This window comes from Gasterosteus aculeatus, chromosome 16, assembly GCF_964276395.1.
Source record: "Gasterosteus aculeatus chromosome 16, fGasAcu3.hap1.1, whole genome shotgun sequence".
NCBI lineage: Eukaryota > Metazoa > Chordata > Actinopteri > Perciformes > Gasterosteidae > Gasterosteus > Gasterosteus aculeatus.
The window spans coordinates 3,715,146-3,729,040 of NC_135704.1; positions in this window are offsets into that span (position 1 = coordinate 3,715,146).

The window sequence follows — 13,895 nt, forward strand, 5'->3', positions numbered from 1 at the left end:
TTCTGCCAGTCACCACATCTGACACAACACAAACACGGCGAGGATAATTTTACATTACACTGGCGGGCACGGGTCACTTTAAAGGAACACGGGGGAAGCCCGTTTCAGCTTGCGTTTCAAGGCCAATCATCTAAATTGGCCCCACAACACAACCGGCTGCCACAGACTGCTTCTGCCTCCCTGCGTCTCCCATGCAGCTCCCACAACACACCGACGACCATGAAAGCAGCAGAGCGGGGCGGGTCTTTGAAGTGCGGCTGTCACTCAAAATGTTTCCCAGAGTTGGAACTGTGAGGGTAAAATGGTGTACAGGTGTGGGAGCCGACACAGTCGGACCCCACTAGTTTAGATTGATGCGGGAAAGGGGGGAGGGGGGCAGGGAGGAGGGGGGGTGCTATGGTGAGAACAAGCCTTATAGATGGGGGGGGCAATGCCTCCGCAGCTATGAATATATTCTTTTTTTTTTTGTCCATTTTGTCCGTAATGAAATAATTGATACTGCTCAAACGTCTTTACTGTCAATATAAGCCAAAAGCCATTGAACGGTTGGCTTACATAGTGAAAACCGCACTGCCGCTTAATACATTTTTTTATATTTAGATCTGTCAATCACAGTAAGCCCGCCCTGAAGAATACTTTGCTTCTATATGGACCATGGTATACTAAATGAACATGGCGCTGTATTGAAGAGGAACTAGAGCTAAAACTAATTTTAAATTGGACAGAGGAGTTGTCATTTTGTCAGACTTCCCTACAGCTGGATTCATCCCCCCTGCTGGGAATGCAGGTTCCATGAAGCCTCTGCATAGGGCTCCTTCAGCGAATGAGAATGAGAGCGATGAATGCTACCGATGGTGGATGTGGATGTTGGGTGTAAAAGACACACACAATACAATTCTCATATTTTAAAAAGTTGTTGGTTACGCTTAAAGGAAAGTCCTTTTTTCTAACTCATTAATTTGATACCTCACATCCACCAACGAATACAACATGTCATGAAATAACGCACTTCAAAGAGTGTTTCACTGCTCACGGCCTCTGATTCAGCCTGCATCAAACATCCAATTGACAGACATCCTTGTCATTTCATCATCGGCAATTCACCAGTGTCCACTTTCTGCTGGGAAATGATTTTCTTTTATTCTCGAACAACGGCTTTGATAACAGACAGTGAGTCTTCTGAAGAAGTAGCCTTTGAATTAGTCTATAGAACAGAAACAACGTCCTCTCTGTGGGGCAGTGGGGCATCGGGTGCCAAATAGATGCTCACATGATGTAACCGTCGCCATGTGATCGCCGTAGAAACCCTCTGACGCTGTGTTTGAATGAAAGCACCGTTTGGATGCGTTGCATTTAATTCACTGTGATAACGGAAATGGAGAGATGTTTTTGGGGTGTGTGTATAACTCCAGTTTATGAAGGTATTGAAACAAGAACAAGGGGGGAGGTCTGAAGGGGTCCTTTACAGACAAATTGGAGGCACTGTGCCCACTCATTCAATAGACGTGTTGCTCGCTATTGCTTATTGCTTATTGCTGACTTGCAAAAGGCCAAGTTGAAGCCGCCGGAGTGACAGCCCATTTGACATCTTTCGCTAAGCTCTGTCTGCCTTTTAAAGTTGATGTAACAATGTTTTAGGGTAACTGGGCTTTCTAGTCACACACCTTTTAATGCTTCAATGTTTCCTTTTCATGCATCAAATGGTGTCGGTGTTCTGATACCAGAAAGCACCATTTTAAAAAGGAGCATTTTTGGTTTATTTATTGGCCTACAAAGTGTGTGACCATGGACTGTAAGTAGTGGGTGGTCATTGTGACATCACTCATTGGTTATAGGACTACCGCTACAAAACATTGAGTTTGACAATTTTTGCCGTTTTGCAATTGAATATAAATGAACATATTAATACTGACGGACGGATTCAGCGATTCTGTATAATTCTCTGGTGGCAGCAGCATAGCGATAGTAATACTGCCATATACATACTCTATGGTCTATTTTACTCTAAATTGACCGTAGTTTACTAAAATAACATGATGATGTATTGAAGAAGACTTAAAACTACACATTTGAGACCATAAGCACACTTGTACACTGAGGAAATAGATCAAACGAGAAGTAGCTCATTTTCTCATAGACCTCTGCACAAACATACTTATATACTATACTTAGACCATACTTATACCGAAATATACAAAACCAATTGCATCCACAAATGTTGCCATATTGTTCAAGTTGATAACTTTAAGTGGAATAGCGGCCGTATCAAGTGGACACTGGGGCACTCGGTGTGTTTATCATACTTCTTGGACATTTTAGGTTGCAGTGGTTCCTGAGACAAAGTGACCCGTTTTATTCCCACAATGCACGTCTGCAACCAAATGTCACCGGTTGTGTAACTTCAAGGGATCTAAATTTAGAACAGCTTGAGTTACCTGTCAAACCTGACAAGACGATCACTTGTGTTCCCTACAGTTCGCTCACATGGGCTAATTGTTCCCCAGATGTGAACATCCGCAGCCATCCAATCACTCTCCATTCCGAGGCCCGCGTCGGAGTCCAGGTTAATCTAAACTGAGCGTGGATTTCATAAAAAATCAAAAACATCCTGATCGGCTGACAGTCCCGGTTAGCTGTGTGATTTCGGAGTGAATGTGCCGTCTCCAATGGACCTGGACCTCCTACTGATGAGTGCTCAATGGAAATCTGCTTGAAAGACACTCCTTGGAGATGTTAGACACACACACTTACACACAAACACGCGTGTTTGCACACGCCAACAATCAGAGCCAGGGAGAGTCCAAACTCATAACTGTCTACGATGGACAGGTTGATGCTGAGACGTTTTTGAAGTGACAGCACGGACCAGGTTTCCGCTGCAGACCCCTTCGGATTGTTTTTGCATCTTCTTCTGTTTGCCGGGAAATCACAATATTGCAGTTGTGGGTATTTTTACACCAACTGACTGTCGGGGTTATTTGACCGGGCAAATGAATGGGTCTAACGGTTGGAATAATTAGGAAGGCGGTGTTTTGTTCCAGGGAGTTCTCTGCCAAACACCTGAAGGAAAGGAAGGTAGGACGCGATAATTCCCCTCCCCGATGCACACCAGCACAGGAAAGTCATTTAGCTGCACTTAACTGTCGAAAAACAAAAGACAATTAGGGCAAAGCAAAGCAACATCTGCATGCACGACTTCTGTTACACGTTTTCTGCATCCTCCAACGAGTACAGGCAATCCACAAATGCTAGGTACACTCCATGAATTTTACATGACGCCTGATCATTACCATAACGACGCTATCAAAGATATTAGGAGCCTTCAACGCTGTTTTCTCTTACACGGGGATCTCGTTCAGATCTCTTGTCGAGAAGGTGGGTTCCATCCACCGTCATCTTAGCATATAGCACGCGCGGGCCCCCCACCACCACCCCCAAGCCTCCGCTAATGAGTGTGTGTGCATGTCTGAGTGTACAATATGTAAATCCCCGCATTGAGTGATCGAGAGATGGGGGGGGGGGGAGTATGGGGGGGGGGGGGGGGTCGACGCTGTCTGTGGGCGCAGCGAGCAAGTGTGTCATAAATCCAAATAAAAGAGGCAGCGTTGTCTCCACGACTGTGTTGTCTGATTTATCTTGAAGTCTTTGCTTATTGTGTTCTTCCATCTTGTGTAGCAGAAAAGAGCCCTTCTTTTCTTCTATTATTTTTTGGGGGGACAAATGACACTATTCCAGCTGTTTGGGAGCACGGAACCGTGAGGCACAATGTGGCTCACATGTAGATCCCCCGTGAGAAGTGGGTGGTGTGACAGACGTAGAATACGAGGCGGAGTAATTAGCACATTCTCATCTAATGGTCCCATCTCTCCCCCCCCCCCCCCCCCTCCTTCCTGGGCGAAAGGACGTCCTCTGAAGCGGTAAAACGAGGCTGCTTCCCGCGCCGTCCTCCCTCCGTCGCAGCGGCTTACAGACAGACCAGTAATGATTCTCCTGCATGGGGCCGAGGTGCAGCCGCAGAACAAAGTGCACACAAAACAACCTTTGTGCCGGTCGGACTCAGGCGAGCGTTCACATTGTCGCGAGATGACAGGCGTCTTGCAGCACGCAAAAACAACACCAAGCAAACCAGCCCAACTTCGCCCCGCCCGGTCGTCTTGTTACTCTGTGATTCCTTCCCAGAGATAAATAAATTGTTTTTTATTCTGTTTTTAAATGCAACAAATGCTGACAGTTGTCACGCTTTTTTTTTTTTTTTTTTTTTTATAAAGCTGTTTATATGCAATCGTGTGTTGTTCTGCTGTTATTAGGCAGCCGAGGGACAAGATATGCACACAAACAGTAACACATATGCACAGTGCACGTACGTGCACAGCAGCCAGCCACCTAACGATCACTCAGCACGCGGCGGGCTTCTTCCTCCTATTTGGCTGGCAGTAAATTGGACTATCTCCCATAGATATTTTCATATGCTGATGGCCACAATACTGGTGCATAAATCCCGCTGAAGTGAATGTGCTCATTTGAAAGCGATGGGACGCAGTCGAACCGCTGAACTCCTACTCAGCTGTGGAAGCTGGAATCAGCCTGTCTTTATTGCTCTACATCTAGCATCTAACCTGGGCACATTGATAATGGGCTGTTGTGCTAGCAGCCAGTTAACACATCCAATCCATCTACGAACCCTCCCGGAATATGTGTGTGTGTGTGTGTGTGTGTGTGTGTGTGTGTGTGTGTGTGTGTCTTTGTGTTTGTCTTGTTTGCACATAGGAAACATTGTTTTGGGGCTTTTTCAGCCGCTAAGAAATGCTCGGCTATTTGTAACGAAACGTCCATAAACAAATAATGGATCCATTAGATTGTGCCAAGTTTGTTTTAACTACGGATGGCAGCATTTCAAAAGCAAGAAGCGCACAGTTGTTACTGACAAATGATGTAGCGCGTGGACTCTTAAGTGCTGTGAACAAAGTTGCTCATTATTTACTCTCAACTCTTTGTTTCTTATCAAACTGTCAGACTCTGTGGCTGTTATGAAATGTGATTACCTTCCCCTCTGCCTCCCTGCCCAACCCCCGTACCCCCACGTCCCCCCCGACCCGCTCTCCTCCGTGATTACCACACCGCCTCAAGCTAGCGAATTTGAATTGGGGGCCACCTATTATTCCCCCCCCCCCCCCCCCCCTCCGCCATGTGATAGTAATTATTTACAAATTTGTGAGTGTTCATGTGAAATACCGGATGTTCTATTAGACGTTTGCATGTGTAAGGGTGGAGGGGAGGGCGGGTTTGGGGGGAGAGGGGGGGGGGGGTCTGGAGGTCGTGGTTCTGACGGTGCTATTAGTGCAATCGCATTAAAGCACGGGCACAGGTAGTCGGGAAGTCTGTGGCTGGAGGACAATGTTAACCCAATCAAATCAATATTACAGATTGTCACGACCGCCTTTGTTTCCCGTCCGGCAGGAGGCCCGCGCTCTCTCGGCTGAATGCGATTAGTCAAAAAAACAATGGGTGAAAAGAGAGCGTGGCTTTTGGCGCCGCTGTATTCAATAACCACGGAGAACGGACCGGATTCTCCGCCATTATATTTCTTAATTTGGCAAATCTCTCGCAAATTACTCGGGCCGGCCTCGTACGGGCGGAAGAGCAGATTATAGAGGGGGGGTGTAATTGCAGTGGACACTCGGGGGGACTCGCTGGGGGACGTGAGGCTGATTGCACAGGAAGTAGTATTATTGGCTGTACATGAGAAGCCAACTGTGAATCTCCAGTGAAATAACGTGGTAAAACCTCTGGTTATGTTGAAGCGCTCATCGGTTGAGTTGATTTTGATCAGGTTTAGATAACGCAGCCTGCGCTACCACAGAGGCACAAAGCGCCTGAGCTCGTGGCCTGAAGCGCGCCTCAAGGAGCCTTCGAACACGCCGCCAAAGCCGGCGCTGTCTCCCTCTAGGAAAAACACACGGGGCACAAAAGCCCTGCAGAGACAACGCTTGGTGGCCAAAAGACTTTGTTCCTTGTCTCATACCGTACTTCATTAAGGAGACTGCATTCTTAGTTAGTCCTACATTCAACACGTTAGCAGCGGCACGACGACAGGATTCTATTTGGTTATTGATTGGTTTCCAAACGTCAGGGAGGCGGTTCATGTCTGATAGGACAAGAAGAAGACGTCATGCCAGTGCTGCTGGTTTTCAATCTCTTTCAATTTTCTAAGATGAACAGTGAATATTTTATATTATTAATTAGTAATATTATTATTACAAAATCCATCCTCGTATTTTGGACGCTTGAGTAAAGAGCGCTAATACAGAATCCCTAAGTTATTATTATGAAGACATTCTTTTAATATGTATTTTATTTTCGTATGAGTTGTGATTCTAAGCAACACACCGCCCTTCTTTCTATCCTCTCCATCCATCACTGTTCCTCCAGTGTTTGTATGCAGCAGCTGCCGTGGCCAACACGCTGAAGGGTGTAGAAAGGGCTTGTGTGAAGTTGACTCAATACCACACGTACTGCACCTTAAGACAACACAGGAAAAAAAACACAATGCTATTGCCTGAAAACATCCAATAATAGCCAATTAGATCATCAAAAAAAACCAACATTCCCAGCAAAACACCCTCACAAATACACACAACCAGAGCTTGAAAAAAAAAATAGAAATGCAAAAGGAACCCTAAGGCTGTTAAACTTTAAAGTTCCTGCTTCAAAAACTACATGAAATAAATGATCTGACTAAAACCATAACCCTGGGAGACCTCGCTCGCTGCCTTATAATTGTCTTCTTTCATGACACCATCCATCCAGAACATTAGGCCTGCTGGCTGCTATCGCATTGGGGCAATCGCAGACGAGAGGGAGGGAGGGAGGGAGGGAGGGAGGGGTGGTGATGGAGCTGGCTTCAGAGAAGCTGACCCACCGCAGGGAACCCTCCACCCCCCTTCGCTTACTGCGGCCGCAGGGATACGGGCCTACGTAAACAATTTCAAAGGCTACGCAAGATTGTTGCAAACAGGCCGGTTTACAGCGCACAATGTACACACACACATGATATGTACACACACACAAAAACACATGAAGACATGCACAGGCGCATGCGCCGGCCTCAGCTCTGACTCTTTGCTTCTTCTCCGGTCTGACTTTGAGGCAATCGCCGGCCTCCAACAGGATCCATAAAAGATGAAACAACCTTTGCACTCGTCTCCCTCTGATGTCGGGAGACGTGTACCTGCAGCCAGCGTTATTAGCAGCCGTTGCCCGTATTGATATGCACCGTGCGCGGCGCGGCGAGTTGGCGGTTTTCAAACCCACCGCGCGCTTCTCCCACGCCTCTTCCCTTCGGACAATCCGGCTGCTCTCTGGGCCTCGCGGCGCAGCGGCGTGCGGGAGTACGCGCCACTAATTGGGTGTCGGAATGACAGCGAGAGAGGAAGAAGAGTTCGTCAGGTTTGGCACCCCGGCTGAGCAGGTTCGCCGGAAGAATTCCTTCTCAGACATTAGATAAGTGTTGGGTTTCTGCAGAGGTCACCGCCATGAAGCTCGGGTGGGTGAGGGGGGGAGGCGTCAACCACCGCTCACACGTTGCACACCTTCCACCAAAGTTCATCCAATTTGGGTTTGCGTTCAATTCAAAGTTCATGATTGAATTCATCTTTCACAGTTTCATTTAGAAGCCTCCATTGTTTAATCCAGCCGAGCTCATTTTCTCGTCAATGCGGCGTAAAGCGCCCAGGGGGGCTTATCAGGGGCCACATGGTTCTCAATGGGCGCGTCCCGCCTTGTGCACCTGCAACGTTTTATTCGTTACGCAGATGGAAACAGTTATCAAGCACAGCCAAGGTGCGTTTGTTAGTGTGTTAATGTGTGTGTGTGTGTGTGTGTGTGTCATCCCTGCGGCTTTGCAAGCGTCAATAACACTCCATAAATTCCTCCAACACATCCATAATAACTCACGATAGGGTTCTCCGCCCTTTTTACTTCAAAGATGTATTTTTGCGCATATCTGATTGCCGGCAGAAAGTGAGCCACATCCAATGGGCACAGCCGGAGAGGTGAAGGCTCCTAATGATTGTCGTTATTAGGCAAGTGAATCTGTCACAGCCCGATAATGTGATGCTTTACCCACAAGCATCCTGTAAATAAGGGTAATTAGGTACTCTGTTCCCTTCAAAGCAAACAGCCGCCTCGCTGGGTTCACTCGAGTATCTTTCACGGGCGGATAATCATCTGTGCAGTGTCTGAAATACAGGGTGTCCATACAAATGCCTGTAAACACCTACTGTAGAGGACGCCACTTTTCAAAGCAGGCAGACGGCTCTGTGTTCTCCACCGTGTCGTCAGACGCCATTAAGAGGAACGCCGGTGACACTTTTTAACAAGGTGCCATTTAAAACAAGGTTTACGTTGTGTTAATGGCTTCATTAAAAGCCCAGAAACCATTTATTATCTGTAGACAAGTTGTATGCAGAGGACAGAACTATGTTTGCCGTTTGGGCCAAGAAATTGAGTTTATACAGAGAGTAGAAGTCACAATTATCACAACGTCACAGTACTGTTGCAAAAAAATAAAAGAAAAAAATAAAGATAACATAACAAATAATATAAAACACAACTACATGTTGAACCAATACAGTTTATTAATCAGAGAAAACTGTAAAATCCTGAACAGGAACCAAGCAGTCATACAATTTAGGTCCCAATGTCATAAACTGGAGTTTGACCTCCGTCAGCTTCCTACAAACCACATTCCCATCAGCTGCTGCAGGTCGACATTTTGAGTATTTCATCTTGAATCTGGTTTTGTCTTCACCGTTTGATCAGTGACCGTCTGGAGCCAAAGAGCATCCGATTTTTAATTTAAAAAAACAACAACTCATTTGTTACATTTTAGAAACCATTGTGAGGCTCCGTGGAAGTAAGAGCAGTTTATTTCACAAAGTAAACCATCTTCTCTACACAAGCATCGTTTTTGCTGTTAAAGGTTCTATTCAGACGGTGCCTTGAATGGCAAAAACTCTTCAATAGACACAATACAAAGATGCCCCACATGTGAAAAAATGAATGTGTCCCGCTTGGACTGTGGCATTACACACATGACAGGGAAAGCATCCATCTGTCCGCATGCAGCCTCCGTCTATTTATAAGGCGGCCATTGACTGACGGCTGCTCCTCAGGCGTGCTATGAAAGACCGACGCTGGCCGAGAGGCGCCATGTGCAGCTATTGATTACCAGTCGGAGGAGCGTAACACATCTGGGAAACAGTGAGATGAGCAGCAATCAGGGGAGCTATCTTTCCCTCAGGCAATTTATAGACCCATTTGCCTTTGTGGTACGAAATATTCTCCCGCTCTTCACCTTAAGGGGAAGCAATAAGTTCCACGCTGCTCAGCGAGTATGTGTTCTGGAAGTCTGGGTGCCCCCCTAAAGGCATTGCACTTTGCCTGTAAAATCCTAGCAGGGCGTAAGGTCAGATGTGTGTGTATGACATCTTGTTGTTTTGCGCGGCGGGAGATGACCCCGGTGGGCTGTCGTGGGAATTGTTCCGTTTTCTTGAATGCATTTTGTCCCATTTATATTCGTATTTGTCTCAAAATGCAAAGCGCTCAGAAGATGAAGATAAGACTGTAGCACTGAGTCAAAGGATCTGGTTCACCCGCGGGGTCACAAGGTCGTGTAGGAGTGAGTGATATATACGGTAGATAGACCGCACTGTTGAATTTAAATGCACGTGCATTGATTTTGAATTTCAAAATCATTCACTTATGAAACGCTGCTTGTGTGTAACAAAAGCTCACTTCATGGTGGAAACATTCATGTTATTCAAATTTGTTGTAAATGATACATTTATAATATAATATCTGCTGTCGGTTAAGAGGTGAAATATGCATATTTCATAAATTAAGAAATATGAATTGGTCGCTCAACAAACAGTCCTGCATTACGAATTCAGGAGTGCTTATAATGGTTTGATATTTGACTGTTTTTATTTTCCTAATAACCACAACAAAGATGAGGAGTCATGGCGCTGTGCTGTGATGTAATTAGTGAGGAGCCCCAGCCCGTCTGGTCCAATGAGATCATTTCTCCACAGCGTGCCCCGGGCCAAGTCTGATTAATTTGCTACACATTGTGTTGGCTTATTGCACCCGATCATGATGAATCTCTGCCGATGTGACAGTTTCGGGGAGGTTTCCCAGCCCACATTTATAAAGTGGCAAAAGCTATTTTTCAGCAAACCTGTTTTTTTCTCCCCTGATTGCTCAGTTTAGGGACTGTGTGAAAAGTGCACAGCAGCAGAACGTGGGAGGACTTTTTCTCATCCCAGAAAATAACTGTATAGTATTTTTTAACATTTTGTGTGACAAGGGTCGTCAAGCTTAATTTTGCCATATGGTGACAATCATCATCCTTATGACGGATACATTTTTCACATCAAGAAGTCGCCTTCACGGTCAACATGTCAGTTTTGACAAAGCGCATAGGTGTGGATCTGATTGACTGCTATATTTCCAGAGACGTTATGCTTTCACTCTATCGGTGGAAAGTGACTCAGTACATTTTCTCAAGTAGCCAACAGTACTTATAAACTCCTGCATGGCTCCTCTGGCACTGACCTGTCCACCACCTGTTAGACCTTTTGACCTGCACTCGAGGTGAGGGCTCCGCGCCCGGCCGAGGAATAGAGCTTCACGCCACGCGGCCGGAGGCCACGACCTGAACCAGCAGAACCAGGGCCTAGCAGGGAAGGCTGGGAGCGCTTCTTTAGGGAGTCTGATGTATAGAAACACCTCTTCTTTCTTACAAAGGGAAAATCCACAAAAACATAAATGAGCTTAGTTGAGGTTTTAAGTATATTCTTGAGAGAAAGTTTTATTTTCTTCACTTCTTCACTAAAATGAATTTGGTTTTATTTCTACACATTTATCTATTAGTGAATTGACATGTTAAGTGGGGGTGGGGGGGTGGTCCTTCAAGCCATCCCCTTAAAAGGTCACGTTCTCTAAGGCGATACACTTCACTCTGACAGTGAGGCCCTCTTTATAGACATTATGTATCTTTGAATGTCTAACTGCCAAACTATTGACAAAGCTTTCCAAATCTGTCATTGAACAGTTGCTTGGCCATAGTTTGAGATAATAATACTGAACCAAATTAGGCTGATTTTCATTACTGCGCACAGAGAGCTGCTGACCACATTTTATGTAAATCCCATTTCCTACAAACCCAAATGTGCCCCGAGGACAAATTGTGAATTCACTCAGTCAAGTTAGACCTTTTGGCCTTGGAAAGTACTGGTTTGGACCAGAGACTCAAGAGCTTAATCTTTTCATCCACACTTTCATCTCTTTGTGGATTTGCATCGGAGCACTGGTACTAAATGACTCACGTAAGAGGGAATGAAGCTGGGAGTCGGTGTCGTTATTTACTGTTATCTTCACAGCTCAGGCCGTAGTTCTACGGTACAGTTGTGTCAATGAGCAGGAAACTCAAACCTTCACCGTCTGTAATTCACGTGATCCTTTTAAGTCACGTTCGTTCCTCAGTGATCACATTGTTTGTAGTTCAAGTGTTTTCCATCCAATACTTTTTTCCATTTAATTTGCGAGAATCTAAAACTGGAGGTTTGTTTTCATTTGTATTCAAATGCATTTGACCTCCGCCATTGAAGCGGCAGATAGGTATTTTCTCTGGGGTTTTCCTTTCTCGCGGGGGCGAACAGGAGAAGAGCGCAGGGCCACGGTGATTGCTTAAACATGGTTTCCAGCACAAATTGCTGTGGCGGGCTGTTTGCTTTTTCATTAACTCCCCCCCCCCCTGTCTGAATGTGCACAGCTCCCTCTGCTAAAAATCTGCTCCCTGCCGCCGACGCACAGAGAGCACACAGGTTTACCCTTTTTATATGCATGCACGAGGTGAGGTGCATTGTGGGACGGCTGGTAGCACGCACAAGATGAGACACGGTGACGTGATGAACCCCTGTTCGCGAAAGTTGTAATGATACACTTCTTCTTTGTTTTTTCAAAGTGGCGTTGAGATGTGTTGACAGTCATTATCGTCAGCTGATGGCCGAAGTGCTGGACTTTGAGCCCAGAGCCTGAAGTTCATATTTTATCATTTACAGTAGTTACAGTATTGACAATTTAAGCACGCCGGTTGAGGTTTAAAGGGAAAATGTAGTTTTGTTTGGGCGGCACAGCAAACCTCTGCACTCAAGACCTAAATGATCGGTAGTGACCAGCAGGGGGCAACTCATCGGTTTGCAGGTCTTATTGTACAGATATCTACGAGAAAAAAAACCTTCTTCTTACCTGATTTATTCCCTTGAGTTCATGGTCTCAATCTTTGGTCTCAATGTCTCCTTCAATACAGCATGATGTCCATTTAGGAAATGATGGTCCATTTGGAGTCAAGTAGACCATAAAGCAGGGTATCTCCTTTAGGGCGGGTGATTGAGGATGAGCCGCTTCCGCAGCCAAAAAGGCATCTCTGCATCACTACTCTGCATTCCAAGCATTGTAACTTCCGTTCATTGTTTTTCTAAAACGCATAGACGCCGATGTCAAAACCGTCAAACTGAAGGTTCTGAAAATGGCGGACTAGAAACCTCCGGATGTCTTCAGGAGGACTGCGTCCACTTCTTATGGTTCCAAGATGTAGAAAATATTATAATAAACTCATTACAATCCAAACGCGCGCGGTGTAATTAGTTAATTGTGTCACATCACACACACACAGGCTCATGCTTACAGCCCAAGATGGCGTCCCTGTCAGCAGTGGAGTCTTTAAGCGTCCCTGGCTTTGGAAAAGCATCAGTTAATTTTCCGTCAAACAGATGTTCTGCTCGGCCACATCAAAACAAAAAAAAAGCTTCTGAACAATCTCCGAGCAGAGCGCCGAAAGGAGAAATTGCTCGGTGACCTTTGCTCCGCCTTTGTCCGGATTAACATGAACCGCTCTGACTGACTGGGTCCGATAATAACAAACAACGTAACGATGTGGAAAGTTATTCCGCGTACAGTCGCGGCAAAAAGGTTTGGCCTCACTCGACACAAAACTGTTCTTATTATCACAAGAAGCCTTCGTAAACAAAGTGTTTAATGGCTTAGCTAATCAGTCCTCTACAAGTCACACACTGACAAACGGGATTAAAGCTTCACTTGTGAGCAGCTGCTCCTTCACGGGACAAACGTGCAGTGAGACGAGGAACGGGGATTTAAGACCGTAGCCCGAAGAATTCCCTCTGACGGGCTGTTTGGACGGTTTGTAAACCTTTACTCTTGACATCTGTTTCAATTTCTCAACTTAATCGTGTTTTCTTTCCAATTTAGATTCATCTTTTTTTTGCACATGTGAACAAAGGCCAAACTGTTTGTGTACAGAAGCCCGACGGCATCGACTGAGTTCTCTGTGCCGTCAGACAACAACAGGCTGACCGAAAAAAAAAACCCCGCTGCTGTCTGGTCGAGTTTATTGATAACATGATAATATGCAATGATTATTTTCTCTGGGTGAATTTGTTGTCTAAATACCGGTTTGAAGTTGTGTAATTAAAGAAGGCTTTGAAGTAAACTCCAGTAAAGGGATTAGACATTTTAAGAAAAACATATTTCAAGTGAAGTATTTGTTACTCAGCACTTCAATCGCCGACATTTCAGAATGAATTAGGGTTTTACACTGCTGCTGAATGTTTATTCGTAACACATCCACCAAGTCACCGTTAAAAGAAACACAAAATAAAAGCAATGAGGCGTCATCTATCAGGGATGTTATTTCCCTCAAAACAAAGCAGCTTTTATTTTGAAAGAGAAGTGACTTAACAAAAAGAATTCATGTGTACTCAGATACTCGTGGCCAGGTAAGAGACTCTTAATGAACGTGAGCCCTTTTCTCAGTT